Source organism: Lactuca sativa, chromosome 5 (assembly GCF_002870075.4).
Source record: "Lactuca sativa cultivar Salinas chromosome 5, Lsat_Salinas_v11, whole genome shotgun sequence".
NCBI lineage: Eukaryota > Viridiplantae > Streptophyta > Magnoliopsida > Asterales > Asteraceae > Lactuca > Lactuca sativa.
The window spans coordinates 295,925,285-295,944,069 of NC_056627.2; positions in this window are offsets into that span (position 1 = coordinate 295,925,285).

Consider the following 18,785-nt stretch of genomic DNA (forward strand, 5'->3'; position numbering starts at 1 on the left):
TTTGTCGTATAAAAGCATTCTCACAGAATGCTATTCTTACATAATTCGATTTTATGACAATTATTCTCATATAATGTTTGATTTCATGGTAATTATTCTCATAGAATGCATGTAGGGAACATGATATTAAAGGTTAAAATGTTGTATGACGGTGTGTGAGACAAAGATGAACAATGGTCATCGACACATGGAGTGTGAGACAAAGATGAACAATAGTCGTCGAATGGAGATTTTCAAGAATTCTATTGAATTCTTATAGAATGGAGATTATAAGAATTACTAACTCTAAAACATTTTATTCTTGTAGAATGTTATTATAATGTGTTTTTTTCTTTATTTTTGGACATTGATTCTTGAATAATGTTAATAATAAATCAGTATTCTTTAACAATTTTGTTATTCTTTAATAAATTGTTCAATAATTTGTTACATTTTTAAGAAGTTCATCGAATAAAAATATGTATTTGTTCATAATATCTATTGCGAATGTCGTTATTTTTCAAGATACTCATAAACATATTTTTTCAAAATATATTGTTTTAGAATAAATTCATATTATTTCAGAAAAAACATCCCCTTGATTTTCGACATAATCCCTTCAAATATGATTTTTCCTTTTATAATTCTCTCATAAAAGACTGAAATACCTTTTTTATAGTTATTTTTAGAAACTGATTAATTAATTAATTACAATATAATTAAGGAATTTCTAATTAAATAATTGGTTTAAATTTGTTTTTCTTGAATTCTCATTGGTCTATTCGTCCAGACAATAGTTACCTAGAACACAATAACCTAACCTTATATATATATATATATATATATATATATATATATATATATATATATATATATATATATATATATATATATATATATATATATATAGAGAGAGAGAGAGAGAGAGAGAGAGAGAGTTACAAACATTTGTCAACAAACATTTATTGTGTCGATATAAAACTAAATATTGACCAATTATTTGAAAATTTTGGATGGGGTATAACGGTAATTCAATCTATAATTTAATAAATTAATTTTAAATTACTATCCTTTAATTATGATAATTAATTTAACCCAAAGCATATATTTATGGTAACATTATATCTAGACCTGGCAATGAGGCGAGTTTGGAGTGAACCGACCTTGATCCAAACTCATTTAACAAATTTCAAAATCCAATCCAAACCCACTCCGTAACCCGCAGGGTTTTGAATAATCAAACTCATACCCTTATCCACCAAATCAACAAATATCCAAACCCGCCCCATAACCCATAAGTTTTTTGAATAATCAAACAAAAATGTTTATTTAGAAAACTCATTACATACTCAAGGACTTTCAATTGAAATTAAAGTCACTATTGTAGTAACTTGCGATTGATTTTTGAATGTTGAATGCGACGATGGAGAGTAGCAATTGCAAACTTTCTTCAGGTTGATAATGATTTTATTGATTTATAAATGAAACTAGTGATTGCTTGATGAAATATTAATGAAATTATACCCTGATTCTTGTTAATAAACCATCTAGAAGTTGTCTCGTTGAGTCCTGTGTAAAAATAATTTGGTCTTTGACTTTTTTTCCCTTTCGACTTTCGATTAGAATTAAAATTAATCTTTAGACATGATAAAATATAAACGTATAATTCTAAAATTTATACGGGAAAGGTTATAAATGGATCGGATCAGTGATGATCCATACCCGACCCTTTTAATAAAAGGGTTAACGGGTATGGGTGATTAACGAGTAAACGAATCAAAAACTATGCTCCAAACCATATAATTCTTAAGGGTTTGGATCGTATCAGGGTCAAAATCCGCTCAATTGACAGACCTAATATTTATATCTCTCTCACATCTCTTTGACCCTAGCCACATACAACCCCCACCAAAAGAAATTGAATGCCTAAATGCGTGTTTCCACCACCACTTACGACCTTCGGTTCATAATTTCTTTTACATTTCAAACCATATAAATACATTTTTTTTTCATTTAAAAATCATATATAATAATAATAATAATAATAATAATAATAATAATAATAAATACAAGATTTTTTACATTCAAATCAAACTATTATATAAAAATATGTATTAATTATATTATAGCCATATTTTTCATTAATACGCAACTTTAATATGAGCTTGGAGGTACGTCGACATGCTCAGTCAGATAAGTTAATGTGATCTCGGTAACATGAGTGTTTATGGGTTGCTTTAACTACCAAACAGCACCTCCTTGTATATATATTTATGATTTTTTTTTCCTTGGAGATATACTTATTCTTCACTTAACATTACTATGTAAAAATCTTCAAGAACATCAAACAAAACAAAGTATTATCTCTTTATGGACTTTAGATTTTGCATTATATTCAAATTAAATTTTTTTGGATTATCCCAAATATGGTTTCGTGGTACTCCGTCATCATGTAATGTCAGCGCCACATAATCATTGAGTGTTTAAAAAGTATTGTTATAATATAATTAATATATATTTATACATAGCATTATGGTTTGAATGTAAAAAACCTTGTATTTATACAAAAAAATATGGTATTTAAATGAAAAAAATGTATTCATATAGTTTTAAATTAAACAAAAAAATGATCTTCGATTTAGAACAAAAAAATGTCACGTCATCATCAGAATCAAACAAAATTGAAAAAAATGGTGTTCAGTTTGAAACAAAATGATATGTCGCCATTGAACAAAATTGAAAAATATGATATTTGATTTGGAACAAAAAAATACAATGTCAAAACTGAAAAAAAAAAAAAAAAAATGAAAACATAGTGTCAAGATTGAAGAAGTAAAAACATAGTGTCTTTTTTGCCAATTTTTCAATTTTGTCATGTCATCAGACAACCAATTGACGATCAAGTGGTCATAATTGTAACAAACTAATAAATAAAATGTCAAATTTGAAACAAAAAATGACACAATATCAAAATTAAATTTTTGTATAAACTTCACGACTTTTGTTGAATTTCCTCTAATAAAAACTATAACTTTTACTTTTCAACTATAACTTTTACATGTTTTATTACTTTTTCTATTGTGTTTTAGTTGGTGAATTTAAATTCAAACACTAACTACACATCATTAGTTTTGTTTCATGTGAAATTTTGCTACGTCAACATCATATTTACTATTGTGCATAAATTAACGAATTGGTTACTCTAAAAACACCCTAGACAACAAAATTTAAACTCTAATGTCTTATCGTTGTATTTATGAAGAAAAAAGTTATGAATAAAAGTTAGTAGTTTCAACGAAAAATGATGAAATCAATGAAAAAGTCTAAAGATATATGATATTTAGATGTTATTTGTTTTTTCAGAGGCAAAATAATTTCAGTCAACGGACCATATTTATAAACATTTGCAGAAGAAAATGTGGATCAAATATCTGCGGTATGTAAGAAAAAGATTGTTTGTTTTTTTAACGTCTGTATGTTGTTAAAATAAACTAAAATTTAAATAAACAAATTTTTTAAACTTAAAAGAGTTTTTCAATATTAAAAATTTAAATTGTTATAGTTTTATAATCCTGAAATTTTCAATTAAATTTAAATCCCTTTCAATTTCAATGTATTTAAGAGATTCAATATTGGAATCATATGAATCCTTTGTTATTGGTTAATATTTTTTTAATAAAAAATCATCTTTTAAACTTTGTCAAATTTATAACTCTATTATAATTAATTATCAAATTTTATGTATTATTATATAACACTTTTATTTTTCATAACCATTTTTTATTTTGTTTCCTTTATGTGACATTATATTATAATTAATGTGTCTCCCTAGATTATTAATTATAATGACAATAGGATAATTATGTCATTTTTAAAAGTGTGTTGCAATATAAAAAACAAAAATAAAATGACGTGAATTAACGAATATATTTGATATTCATTGTATTTTGTTGTAGTTAAAATGTTGAAATATTCAAAAAAGGCATTGAAACAAAAAATATTAATGTTTGAAACTTTAGTTATTGGTCATTTCTACATATATTCAATAATGTCTGTTGTTTGGCCTAGCTTTCTGTTGGCTTCGTTTTTTAATTTATGAAATTTTCCATCATTGAAAAAAACATCTATTTGTCTTACAAGAATTTCTAGTCTTACAAATAATTTTGATATGTCTCAAGTAGCACAAATAGAGACATGAGGTTGCTGACTGATTTGGATGCTTATTACTTTGGGGAGATAATTATGAAGTCACCAAGAAAAGATCGATCATAATATAAAAGGAGTCACTGAGAATGAATAGTAGGGCGAGAAAGAGAAGCATGTACATCTGAAATGACAATTTGTTTCCAATTTCTTTGAGCTTTCGAAAAACAACTTTTTGTTTCCGATGATTTTTTGAAAATTTTCCAAACATTTCATCTTCCTAATTATGTTTGCGCTCAAATGAGTAATATATATAGCAATAGATGATAACATGTGTACTTCATGGTTACTATAAAAAGCTATAAACCTTTTGACTAAAAACGGCATTTTATTTAGTAAAAGATAGTGGAAATGGCTTTCACAAACGATTAGATTCCATTTAACATAAATAAATATTTTCATATCTTAAATTAAGTCTCCTTATATTATATTAATAAAAGAATAGTTTTGTTTGTACAAATGTCATTCTTCTAAAGTTCCATATTTAATGTTTGTCACGTGTTAAGATATCAGAGCACTTCTAAGAGTTTGTCACGTCTTAATATATTTAATACAATCATTTAATGGGAAATCATTTAATTTAATAAGACATTTAATTACCATTATATATTCCGTTTATATAATAATTACCTCGAACTGTATTTTACTATTTAGCTTATGATTTATACAATATCTGCATATTAGGCATACTAGTTGTGAGACCTGTATATGACACGCATTCATTCTAAAAAAATTAAATATGAAGATCAAAAAATTTTAGAAGTTTGAATTTATAAGGAAAAAAAGAAAAATATTGAAGTATTGAATTTAGAAATTTAGAAAAACAAATAATTTAAATAATAAACAAAAACAAACAGTAAGGACCTTCCGAGTTAAAAAAATAAGTTAGGGACCAAATGCGTAAATTATTCTGAACCATAGGGACCATTCGTGTAGTTCACTCTTTTTTTAATTCTTTTTTAAATTTAAATAAATAAACAAATAAAATAATTAGATTCAATTTAGAAATTTAGAAATTATAAAGAAAGTTGCATTAATGAAATTGATATGCATTTATTATTATATTTATTACATTTAAATATTATGTAAAATTTAATAAATATGAAAAAAAAACCCATAAAATGACAAGTGGAAAAAAGAAAATCAAAAAATCTTAGAAAATGATATGTGTCAAATGGAATGAGAGCATGATAATTGAAAAAAATGATCTTTATTTATTAGGTTACTAGGTACTAGGTATGAGACTAATGTATTATATGAGTTTATTTAATAAAAAAACTAAATATAAAATTCAAAACATGTGAGAAGTTTAAATTTATAAGAAAAATATGAAATTATTGAATTAAAAAAATTAAAGTGTTTTTTTCTCTAAATTTAAACAAATAATTTAGATAAATAAATAAAAGAAATTAATGAAGTTTTAATTTAGTAAATTTGAAATTAAAAGGAAAGATCATTAAGGAAATTAGTATGCATTTATTATTGCATTTAAATATTATGTGGAATTAATAAAATAAAAACAACATAAAATGACATGTGGAATAAAAATTAATTCAAAATAACCACAAAATGACATTTGACAAATTGAATGAGAGTGTGACAAATGACAAAAAACATTCATTTATTAAAATAGATAATTAGTTCACATATAATATCAAATTAAAAAAATTAAACATATTTAGGACATAAATATATGTTTATCTTCCTTTTTTAAATCATCGTTCCTATTTTCTGTGTAACTATATCACATAAATGATGAGATTTTGATATCCATTCCATATTTTATACCGTTAAATAAGGAGATTTTTATTTTTCTAGTAATATAAACCATCAAACAATGAATTTCCTCTGTCATTCTTCACATCAAACAATGAATACTATGTTTCACATATTTATTTGAATCAATAATTATAATTTTATATAAATTAAAAAAACATAAATACGTTAATTAATAATTTATTAAAAAGATTAATAATTCTGAGTTTTTACTATAAAAAATTAATTGTTTTTGTAACCGCGGTTCTCACGGGCTAACCTAGTGACTTAGGATAAGAATATACAAAAGATCCTATTAACAAAGGTTGTCAAGATCGGGATCCACGTATAATCCTTTTTAGGTTTGCAAGAACGAGATTGTATGATCGGGATCGGGATCCTAAGATCCCACAAAATAAAACATAATTTTGATTTATAAGTTTAAAACATGAAAAATATTTCAAACATTCAATTTTTTGTTCAAAAATTATAAAAACTTCAAATTATTAATCATATGTCACAATACAAAATGATAAACGATAAATTGGTAAAGGGTAAAAGACATAAAGTGGTAAAAAAAATTGCATTTACAAAAAATCAAGTGAATGTAGGATCAGATCGGATCCCGATCCTACGATCCTACTTGTGTGACAGTACCCCAAATACGATCCAATTCGTTTTTAATACGTAGGATTGTAAGATCATACAATCGTACGATCATTATCTCGATTTTAACAACCATGCTATTAACTAATAATATGGAACTGACATTGAAGGCTTGCAACACAAGAAACATCTTGTTGAGCAAGTTTCAAGGCTAAGCTGAAGTGCTACGTGAACCGGTTTGACACTCTTAAATTTATTAGTTTACCTAACAATTGATATTCTTCAATATTCTTGAATCATAATTAAGTACACGGAATTTCTAAAGATATGGAACGATAATAATGCGAACGTATATTCATTTTAATGATCTTTTATACATATTAACATACAAAAAAAAAGCATGTATGTAAACAATTTATCAAAAATCCAAAATTTAAACAATAAATCATGCAAATTTCATAGTATGATGATATGAAAACAAGTAAAGATATCATCTATAAGCAACCTTCAAATATTAAAATAAACCAAAATCAAAGATAATATAACCAAACAATAAAAGAGAAAAAAATATTTTGGAGAATCATTACAAAAAAATTTCAATTTAACTGCAGAAAATTTTCATAGCAAAAAGCTGAAATTCCGTAGCTAAAGCTGAATAACTATGAAATTTTCAATTAGACTTCGTTGCTTTTTTCCTTGTAGCAAAATGTTTAGCTACAAAATTATAATTTCATAGCGGTTTTGCTATGACAATTTCTATGGTATCTATTTCGTTGCAAATTGAGTTCCGTAGCATTTTCATAGCAAATTCCGTAACAATGTTTCTGTAGCAAATTCTATAACAATTTTTCCGTAACCATTCTGTAGCAATGTTCCCATGGCAATTTTTCCGTAACCAATTCTGTAGCAATGATTCTGTATCTAATTCCATAGCATTTTTCCGTAGCAAATTCCATAGCGATTTTTCCATAGCAAATTTCATTGCAATTTTTCCGCAACCAATTCCGTAGCAAATTCTATAGTAATTTTTTTGTAGCATATTCCGTAGTAATTTTTCTGTAGCAGATTTCGTAGTAATTTTTCTGTAACAAATTTCGTAGTAACTTTTTCATAGCAAATTCCGTATTAATTTTTTAATAGTAATTTTTCCGTAGCAAATTTCGTAACAACTTTTCTGTAGTCAATTCAATAACAATCGTTCCATATCATTTTTCTATAAAATTCGATTATTCAATTTGATTTATCATATCAATTTACAAAAATTCAATTAATATAAAACCAAAAGTAACAAAGTATTTCTTTAGAAATTAAAAGAAATATCCAATACATCAAAAGATACATATTTCAAAATCAAAAGTCGCTACAGATTAAACATAAAACATTATTCGATACATAATATTCTATCATTGATTAATAAATGTTTTGACATATTCACTCAACGTGTTAATGACATTCATTTCTTGTTCAAGTTGTTGTTCAAACTTTGGTTGAACATCCACATTTTTCTGCTGAAACACCACATTCTTTTTTTTGAGCATCCTTGTATTTTTGCTTAACATCCTCATATTTTTATTAGATATCCTCATATTGTTCGCGTTCTGTGTAGCACCCTGTTTATTTATTTAATAAATAAACAAATTAATGAACGAATAGTAGCCCTAAAATAAATGATTAGATGTAAAAGGATGGTCTCCAAGAGCTAATTGTCAAAATTTTAGAAGTCGGGGGTTAAAAGCGTAAGTTCTGGACCGTATTTATAAGGATTTATGAAATCAGGGGCTAAAGTGTTAATTATGGACATCATTTGAAAACAATTGTAGAGGGAGGGGCCACTTAATAAAATATGGAACTTAAAATGTAAAGGGTTTCCAGAGCCAGAGTTGAAAGGGTAAATAATGGATTGTATTTGAAAGAAAAAAGGAAATGGAGGGACTAAAGATGGTATTATGGAAAGTAGCTAAGGGGACCGGGTATATAAACTCGTCACCCATTCTGGAACCCTAACCCTAGCGGCCTTTATCAGCCGTCACCCTCTCTTTGACCATCTCCGGCCGCCGCTCCATAGTCAAGTTCCATCACCACTTGCTACTTTACAACTGGAGCGCCACCACCACTGGAGCGCCACCACCACTGTTGTATCTTCCTCTATGGTATCTATTTCGTTGCAAATTGAGACTGTTGTAACTAAAATTGGGAATTTATAAAAGATTTAGTTACTTTATATTTATCATTAATACTTTTAATGAAGGGAGAATTCTAGTCCTTGTCCTATCCGTTCGACTAACGACCCTCCACCAGTCAAGGAAGTGGTGGGTGAGAGTGGATACCCATTAAACTGTCATTTTATAGGCAGTAACCTTATACCCCCTTATAGACCAGCTTCATGAATAAGGTCTACTAACGGTAAGACAGACTTGTTCTTATACACACACACAAATATATATATATATATATATATATATATATATATATATATATATATATATATATATATTAACTTATAATACTATAAAATATAAGGGTTGAATTTTAACTTTTAAAATTCTAGGGCTTGATTTGGAATTAAAGCATTCATAAGTAAATCTTTACAAATTCCAAAACTTGAGGGCAAGTTTTGAAACTATTCAAAACTCTTTTATTTTCATAACTTATGAGTTTAATTAAAGTTTTAGAGACTTAAATGAAGAGACTCTTGAACATCCATAACTTGAGGACAAGTTATGGAGTTCATAAAAACTATTTATGAGAAAAAGACTCTTTATTTTGTAACATATGGCATTATTTATGTGTTTTAAGAATCATAAATGTGTATTTTCATATAACTTGAGAAAAAGTTATAAAAACACATTTTATGAACAATTTGTAGATTAATTTGGATTGAAAACAACTAACACAAAGTTTTTTGATTAATCTAAACTAACTCATAAAACAAGGTAACACAAAAAAAAAACTTTTGATAATCCATAACTTATGGAAGTTTCAAAACTCTTAAGATCATAACTTTAAAAAAAAAACTTTTGAGTTCCAAAATTTTATGACAAAATTTGTAACTCCTTAAAAAATTTAGATCAAACTTTAAAAAAAAATAAAATAATCATATCATTCTATCTTGTAATAAATTGACCTAATTCAACTCTTGTAGTAAAATGACTCAAATTTTACAAATAATTAGTTTTCCATAAAATCAAGTGTAACGCCCGCAGATCCGGACTAGTCAATTTAGAGACAATAGCGGTCGAAAACGACTTTTCAACAAAAGATTATTTAGAATAAATAATCTTAACCAAGTTGTAGAATATGTCACAAGGTTTCCATACATATAAAGAACGCCGAAATCCGAGTTATTACGAAAAAGTTATGATCCGTCGAAGTTTCGCGACGGAACCAACACGGCTCCGAGAAGCGTAAACAGTGAATTTATGATAGAGCAAGATTTAGCCTTAGCTGCTGTTTGTTTTTCTATAAAAACCTCTTCAAACCACTTATTGCAGCGCGGCGCAGCGCACGCGCAACACTTTCCCTCTCGTAGCAGTTTGTTTTTTGGAAGACTCCAGATTACAAAACATCTGCGCGTATGCTGCATGGCACAACACTTGACTTGTCTCTTCTAACCTCTTCAGCTTTCATTTTTTCTAAGTGTTTTTTTAAGAATTTTTGTATAACTTTTTTTTAAATTTTTTTTTAAAACTTTGATTTTCTTAAATTTTTATTTACGGATGTGACACAATTTATTTTTATAATTTCCACGATTTTTTTAACATGATTTTTTTTAATTTTTTTATCGTTTTATTAATAATATTTTCAATTTCAGTTGCATCTTTTTTAACGTGTGTAATTTTTTACGAACTTTGTAGACAATGTTTGCAATACTTTCTTAATTTTTTTATTATTTTCTTTTTTAATGTTTTTAAAATTAGTTTTTTTTTTCTAGAATAAAACTATTAGCTTCTTTTACATTTTTTAAAGTTTTTTTTTTTAAAAAAAAGGTTTATATTTTTGTTTTTTTACATGTTCTTTTTATTATTATTTCAATGTTTTAAAACTAGAATTATTAAATTTTGGTGTTGAGAACTATTTTGAGTTTATAAAATTAGTTTATTTAAATTTCAATTTACTGCAGCAGTCTGCAGATGTTAAAAAACAAACATGCTTCTTATTATAGGCTGCAGCCGTTTGTTCCACCTATTCTGCTACAGAGGATTGCAGAGGTGGTCCGCAGACTTCATGAATTTTCGCTTCGAAAAAACAAACAACATCTTAGTGACTCTTTCCGTTTGACCCTGCAGAACATTCAGGCTATGCACATGCTTTGTACTACCATAGGTGGGTATGTTTGGATGCAAGGTCGCTCCACTTACTTCAAGGGCACTGGCCCTGATGATATCGCCTTCCCTGAACCCATTAGCGACACTGTGTGGGTTCTTCCGTCGAACCTTGCACCACCTCTTCGTCCACGTAGGTCGTAGCAGGCCCTGCATCCACATTCTGATCGACCATCTTCGTCCACTATGCACCCAGATTACGCAGACGCTACACCTATCTCCTTTAGTCAGCCTGATCCCATGCAGACTGACTTTCAGGATCAACCCCCACCCACCCAGCCATCTCACCCTCACCCCAACTCTCCCTTCACTTACCAACATTATCTTGACCTCCGTGGGGATATTACTTCCCTTCAGCAGATGATGAATGGTCTTCCCCTCGACTATCAGCAATATAGCACTCAGGTTACCGACTATCGTGACGAGCTCGTAGGTCTGCGTGACGATTTCGACGATTTCTGCGACAAATTCTTCCGTTGCTATGCTCCCCCGTCCGAGTAGTCATCTTCCACTCCTCCCTAAGCATTGAGAACAATGCTTAATTTTAAGCTTGGGGAGGGGATTTCCTACCTTTTTGCAAAAAGTTTTTATTTTGTCTTTTTTATATTAAAAAAAATAAAAAAGTTTAAAAAATCCAAAATGAATTTTCATTTATGTTTTTTTATTTGTCATTTTATTTCTTCCTAGTTTTTTCTAAAATATTTTCATCTTGTTGCATTCTACATTTGCATAAAAAAAAGATTTTCCGTTTTTCATGTTGATAAAAAAAATTACGAGATGATGACACTCTTTACATACGATAGCTCCATAAAGTGGGATATTGAAAATTGAAAATGAAAAAACTCCGAAGCGACTTGATTGTTATTGGAAGTGTAGAATCAGCTGTCATAACCAGGAGACCCAAGACACCGTGATTCGAGACCCCCGCCTTAGATAATAAAAAAATTAGCGTACTGAAATGTTTTTTGGGCGGTAATAACCGCTCTAGGATGATTTGCTTATTAATGTTTAAAAAGGATCTTTATCAGCAACTCTAAACCCACATAACATGACCCTATTTGTTGACATGCATTACCCTCGCGATAACAGAGAGCTTAAGTATCAGATTCACACAGTCAAAATGAAGAAAGGGTACAACGTTATATCTAGTACCCAAATCAAAGAATTTCAAGCGCTCAAATGAAGAAACTTCAAGAAATTCGAAAAAAAAAGAGAGATTGAAGAAATCAAGCTCAAAACGAAGTATAAATCAAAGTTCAATCAAGTTAGAAGTCGTTCCACAGTTACATCTGGCGAATAAAGAACTGTGTGATATGATACTTGTGGCTCTCGAAAAAGTGAAAGCTTAGAGCTCGGGCTCCTACGGGGGTTGGCCCTTGTTGCTTCGGCGAAAGCTGATTTGGTCGTGCGGGTTCTTAAGGATATGTCGATTCTGATTCTTGGCCATCTAGTCTTAAGGACATGAGATCCATACTATGTTATTTTCGCTCATAAAGCTAATTAAGGTGCAAAGTTTAAATAAAACTAGAGTTGGATTATTGGGTTACACCGTTTTTGTTGGGTTTTGAGCATTCTAACACTCCTAAGTGTACATGCAACCCTATATACTTTGGATCTATGTTTTCTCTATTATACATGCAAATATGAACATCCAAGGTATTATCCTAATCTAGTATACAAAAACAATGAATATAACAAGATAGAATACATACCTCTTTGATGTAGAATATTCTCAAGAAGCTTGAGTGCCTAGTGCCCCAAGTGTGACACCTCAAATGGCTCACACAACATCAAATACACTTGGAATAACTTGAGAGAAACTTGAACACTTCCAAAATCGGCTAGCCCTTCTCTTCCTACTTTAGTGTACGATTTTGTCAAAGAATATGATCTTATATAGTTGTTATAATTAGGGTAAACCCTAATTATCATGGCTTTCCATTTCCTTGGATCCATGGATTCAAATACACCATGGAGCATCATATGGGTTTTAGCCCAACTTGATAATCCATAGAGCATTAGCCCACTATACAAGTATGGATGATTTACACAATCAACCCATATATTTAATTAGTCTTCTTTTGATCACTTAATTAATTCTAGATTAATTCTTGATCAATACTAATTAAATAATCTTATAAATATATATTATAACTTATAATATATTAACAAACCTTAAGTGTTATTTCTCTCATTATAGTCTATCCAAATGCATGATTCCATGCAACCCAAATGGACCATGTCGGGTCGGGTCAAGTTTTACCAATTATAGTTATGGACTTAGACATTAATCCAACAGTCTCCCACTTGGATAATTCTAAAACTATTATTGCGTATGACTTCAAGAACCGACTGGCAATTGTAGCTCTCAAAAGCTTCTGTCGAACTCTAACCTTGCCGATGATCTCTGACCTTTGTCAATGACTTGTCCATTAGATAAGGGATCATATATTCCTCCATTCTAGATATCATATGGCTGAGACATGGATTATAAATCATTCTCTCTGTCCATTTGTTGATTCCCGATTTCCGATTTATGATGACTGACTGATTGAACAAATCAAATCAGTCCTGGCTTGGCCAAGCACTCACATGTGTCATCGCTAAATCATCGAGGGCCTACAGATATCGCTTTTATCCCGAAGGTAAAAGAAATGGATAAACTTCGACTCATATGGATTGTTCTGCTACTTGTTGAATCATACACAAAGACACGTTTTATAACATCGAGTTACCAATGTGGTTTCGTGCAATCAATGTATAACCAACTCATAGTAACAACTCATATATCTAGGTTTGAAGAATATAAGATATTATCGTCTCATGATCACTCGTGATAAAATCCATGAAGTAATTCACATGAGCGCAAGTTGAATCCAATACTCAGAACTTATGAGCACTCATGAGCGTTGTAGCACAACTTTTCCACCAACTTGGACCTCTACAAGCCAACCCATGACAGTCTTGATTCATATCTACTTCCAACATATGACCGACTGTGGATGATTTTGAATAACTTAGTCATTCCGGAAGAATAACCTAGTTATTATGGAAGTCAAAACATGCAAAGTGAAACAATGGAATAAATGAATCTAATATGGTATCAAAACCTATGAATATAAATAAAACACCTTCTATTTATCACCATACTTGTAACGACCCAATTTTCACGTCCAAAAAGTTTGTTTATAAATCATTACTTGGAAATCATTAATAATTAAAACATTGTATAATTAAACCATTTCACATCGAAAACCAAATTGAAATCCACAACATTTAAACAACCAAAATATCAGAGTGTCAATCCTAGAATAAACTCATAACTGCGGAAACTAAAGTGTGTGTGATATGCTGCTACTGAGCCTGCTCCTTCCCCTTGGCTGAAGAGGTACCTGAAACAACAACTGAAAAACGTAAGCACAAAGCTTAGTGAGTTCCCCCACTGTACCACATACCATAATAATCACATAACATACATCTATTGTCAGGCATATCTGGGTGCCCGACCTACCCCTTCGGTCCTCTCGACCGGATATTGCCTAGCATACCTGGGTGCTGGCCTCCCCTTCGGTCCTCTCGACCGGATACTGCCTAGAATATCTGGGTGTTGGCCTCCCCTTCGATCCTCTCGACCGGGTACTGGAGACTACTTCTCCCCTCTACTACTACCACATAACATGTACCACAGTATCAGAATCTATCTAGCATGGCTAGGTATACTACCCCTTCGCCCCTATCGACCGAATATCTTGGGGACTATCTCCCCTACTACCACTAACACATAGCATCACATCATACTAGCACATAAGCATGGAACATGTAGTAGTAACCCTAGATGGATATCACAGAGACAATCATCCACATACAACTCCTACTGGTGGGTCGGCATTGTGGCCGTAGACCCACCGCTAATGGAAGGTAACTCACCTCGAAGTAGCCGCTGGTCTGATCGGGAACTGACTGTCTACTGCTGCTGCTGCTACTCCGGAAATCCTCCGGCTGTAATTCCAACAACATACTCAATCAATCACTGCTAACTGTCCTTTGGGTAAAATGACCATTTTACCCCTGATCATGTCATAAGTCAAGTCAGAGTCAACTTTCAGTTGACCCGACTCGCCGAGTTGGCTCTCCAACTCGCCGAGTCCCTATCCAATCGATTGTCCTGGATCCCGTCCCTACTCGTCGAGTTAGGCGTTGACTCGACGAGTTCTCCTTCTAAACTGAGGTTCAAGTCCTTCATCCTACTCGCCGAGTTGTATGAACAACTCGCCGAGTTCATCTTCATCCGGTGAACACTTATGATGAGACTCGCCGAGTTGTATGAACAACTCGCCGAGTTCATCTTCATCCGATGAACACTTATGCTGCGACTCGCCGAGTTGTATGAACAACTCGCCGAGTCTGTTCTTGATCTAAGGAGATTGCCTTGAACTCGCCGAGTCAGGGCATTGACTCGCCGAGTTCCTCCATAGATGAGTTTGGCTTCCAACTCACTGAGTCACACCCCGTGACTCACTACTCACACTCGACACAACGAAAAGGGGACAACTCGGAGACTCGCGAGCAGACTCGCCAAGTCAGATGAACGACTCACCGAGTCGTCGCCATGCAATCACTATATACGTGATTTTGCTCGATTCCAGTCCATGCCATTCACAGATCTGGGTTCCTAGAGCATGAATGACACGTAAAGTTTCCAACTTTACGTGTAGATACTCACCAATGAGGGATTTAGGGCTCAAAATGCCTCAAAAGGGTAGATCTAGGGTGAACAAGCAACATGGGTCCATAAAGGCAACGGATCTGAGCTCCTGGAGCTCAATCATGCCTAGATCTAAAGGTCAATCAACTTATTACGAATTATATTGCACATACAAGCTTGGGGAAGGGCTCAAGAAAGACTTAATGGAGTAATAAGCATAGAATCAGAGGGAAAACGGGTTATACCTCAAAGGAATCACTGAGAGGACACTAAGATGCTTGGCTTCCTTCCCTTACTCTTGATCTACTCCACTTCCTTCTCAAATCCTTCAAGAACACACAAAAATGCTTCAAACTCTCAAGGAAATAAGCTTTGAGTGAGGGTTAGGAGCTCTGAGGGTGAATGGGGGCTGGCTTGGGGCGGACATGAGGCTTAAATAGGGTGCAAACCCTTGAAACTTAGGGTTTCATCCAACAGCGGTGACTCGCCGAGTCCGGAATATGGACTCACCGAGTCGCCAACTTAAACATGATCCGGGTCCCGACTCTACTCGGCGAGTCGGACCTATGACTCGCCGAGTCCAAGGCTAAAAAAAAGAGAATACTCAAATAAGATTTACGTACCAGGAACCAGGTGCTACAATACTGATGTGACAACCCGATATTTCAACTCTTTGTAATGACCAAAATGGGTCAAGTACTGTAATCACTTTTGAGTAATAAAATTTACTTTCATAATAAAATGTAAAAATAGTTCTATTTAATTTCCTTCTATGTTTAAATATCTTTGAACCATGATCATATGTGAAAAGAACGCCCAAATCCGACTTCATATAGCGAAGTTATGATTTTTCCAAGTTCGGCTTAGCAACAGACAGCTAAAAACTCGAATCGGAGATCGAGCGACTTTTGGCCGGAATGACCTAAACGAGAATCGAAGGTCTCGACAATGGTATTCCAGCGGTAAAAAGTCTGGCAAAAACCGACATCAGATAAAGAAGTTATGAATTTTCAAAGAAATTCCTTAAACACGATGAGTTTATAATAAATAATAACAAAATAATTTCGGAATTTGCCGACGGAGTCTAAACGAAAGTTGTAGAGCGTAGTCTCACCTACGCGTGGATATAAAGACCATCGAAAACGGAGTTCGTATGAAGAAGATATGAATTTTTGAAGTTTATTAAATAAATTAATTATTTATTTAAATCAAAATTCGGACATTATCCGAAGAGGAGTCAGCGTCCTCATCCGGGTACGCGCTGCGTACCCCTGTACGCCCAGCGTACCCGAGAGACTTGGCCTCTGATCGTCCACGTCGCCCTATCCGAGGCAATCCGACCCGTCCGACCCGTCCGAAGTCATCCGCCCCCGAACGTTTCCGCCGTTCAGGTTTGGGGGTGTGACAGATTGGTATCAGAGCAATGTTTATAGTGAACTAAGTATATCGAACCACATAAGATATACAAACTATAAATGCTTAAGAGACTAATACTCTCTGACAAAACAAATTTTCCTTTTTACGCTTAAGCAGCATTTCGTTCAACTTAAATTGATAGTTCATTTAAGTACAATTACATGCATACAACAAATTATTTTCATGATATCTAACTATACAACAAGTATTTAGACAAGTTGACACTACGATTAAGACTCGATATATGTAATCTGATTTGGGACAAATATAGCGTGATCAACTATATTTGCCCGAGATTGGACCAACGTATATCGAGGAATGATCGTAGTAAGCAACAAGTCAAACCTTACCAAACCATTACAAGAATCAAACACAAGAATTTAAATACTATAGGAGTATTTGCTATCTAAACTAGTTTAACTTACATGTTTTACATGTTCCGACTTTATTCAATTCTTATAACCCTATTTCTCGTACAGTCAAATGGCTGGATTTCACCACCCTGGCGACCCCTACTTTCCCAACCAAGGCAACGGAGGATGGATCGAAGATGATCCCGAAGAGGACGAGGAACCCATAGAAGTGGGTGATGACTCCGGTACCGACTCAGAGCCGGAAGTTATCGATCCACCACCCATTCAACCTCCCGTCTTCGTAAGGAACTTTCAAGGACCGACTCCCGTCTGGGGAAGTCACCTCCACCATTGGAGCCAACAGAAAAACCTACGCCCTCCCTACGGCATGTGTCGGGACTTCTATGATGTCCGCGGCGGAGGTTCGGCTGATCGAGCACTCCCGGTAATGGTGGGTAAGTTAGCCAATCAGTCCTATCAGTCTGGAGTTCAAGCTAGTCGACTCCGGGATATCAACGTGGAAGTGCAGGTTCACACTTCTGACATCCGTAGGCTGGACAAGATGCAAGACAACGCGCAATTCCAAACCGAGGCATTTCAAGCGCAAATGATTGCGGCCCTCGCTGAACTGAGGGAACAACAAGCCGCTTTCGATATGCGTCTAATGGAGTCAAAGCAATCAGATGCGGAGTCAAGCTCCAAGCGCAACCTACGTCGCAAGTAGTGCTTGTCAAGGACGCAAATTTTGTTATAGCTTAGGACCTCGGCTAAAAGTCTTTAAATTTCTCGAACTTTGTAATCGGAGACCCTTATGGGGGTCAAATTTTCATAATCGTTGTAACAACTTTTATATTAATATAAGTGACACTATTACTACTATGTTAAGTATTTCGTTCGAACCTTGAATGATCTTTGTGAACCCAAATACTTGTTTCATACCTTCAGCCTTACAAATAACTTTCATTATTCTATTTTAAGACTCATACTATCATCTGTTGTTGAACTATAGTGATTTAGTTCATGAGACACATACATTTTCCATTCTATGAAATTCTTATCCTTGTCTTTTCAACCTATAGTTGAAGGATGCCTCCGCGTAGAAACCCAAGGCGAAACAACGGTGAAGAAGCACCTGTACCACCACCTCCACCACCTCAATTTGATGTTGTTATGTTTCAAGCAGCAGTCACCGCAGCGGTGGCAGCTGCCATGTCACAGATCAATAACACGAGTACTAATGGCTCGGGATCTGGCACACACCCATCCAACCATGGCGAGAGTCATGGACCACCGCGAGAATGTACCTATAAGGACTTCACTAATGCCAAGCCCCGGATATTTTATGGAACTGGTGGTGTGATGGCCCTGAGGCAGTGGATTGAAAGGACGGAGGCAGTCTTTGAAATCTGCTCTTGTCTTGAGCACAACAAAGTCAAATTTGCAACT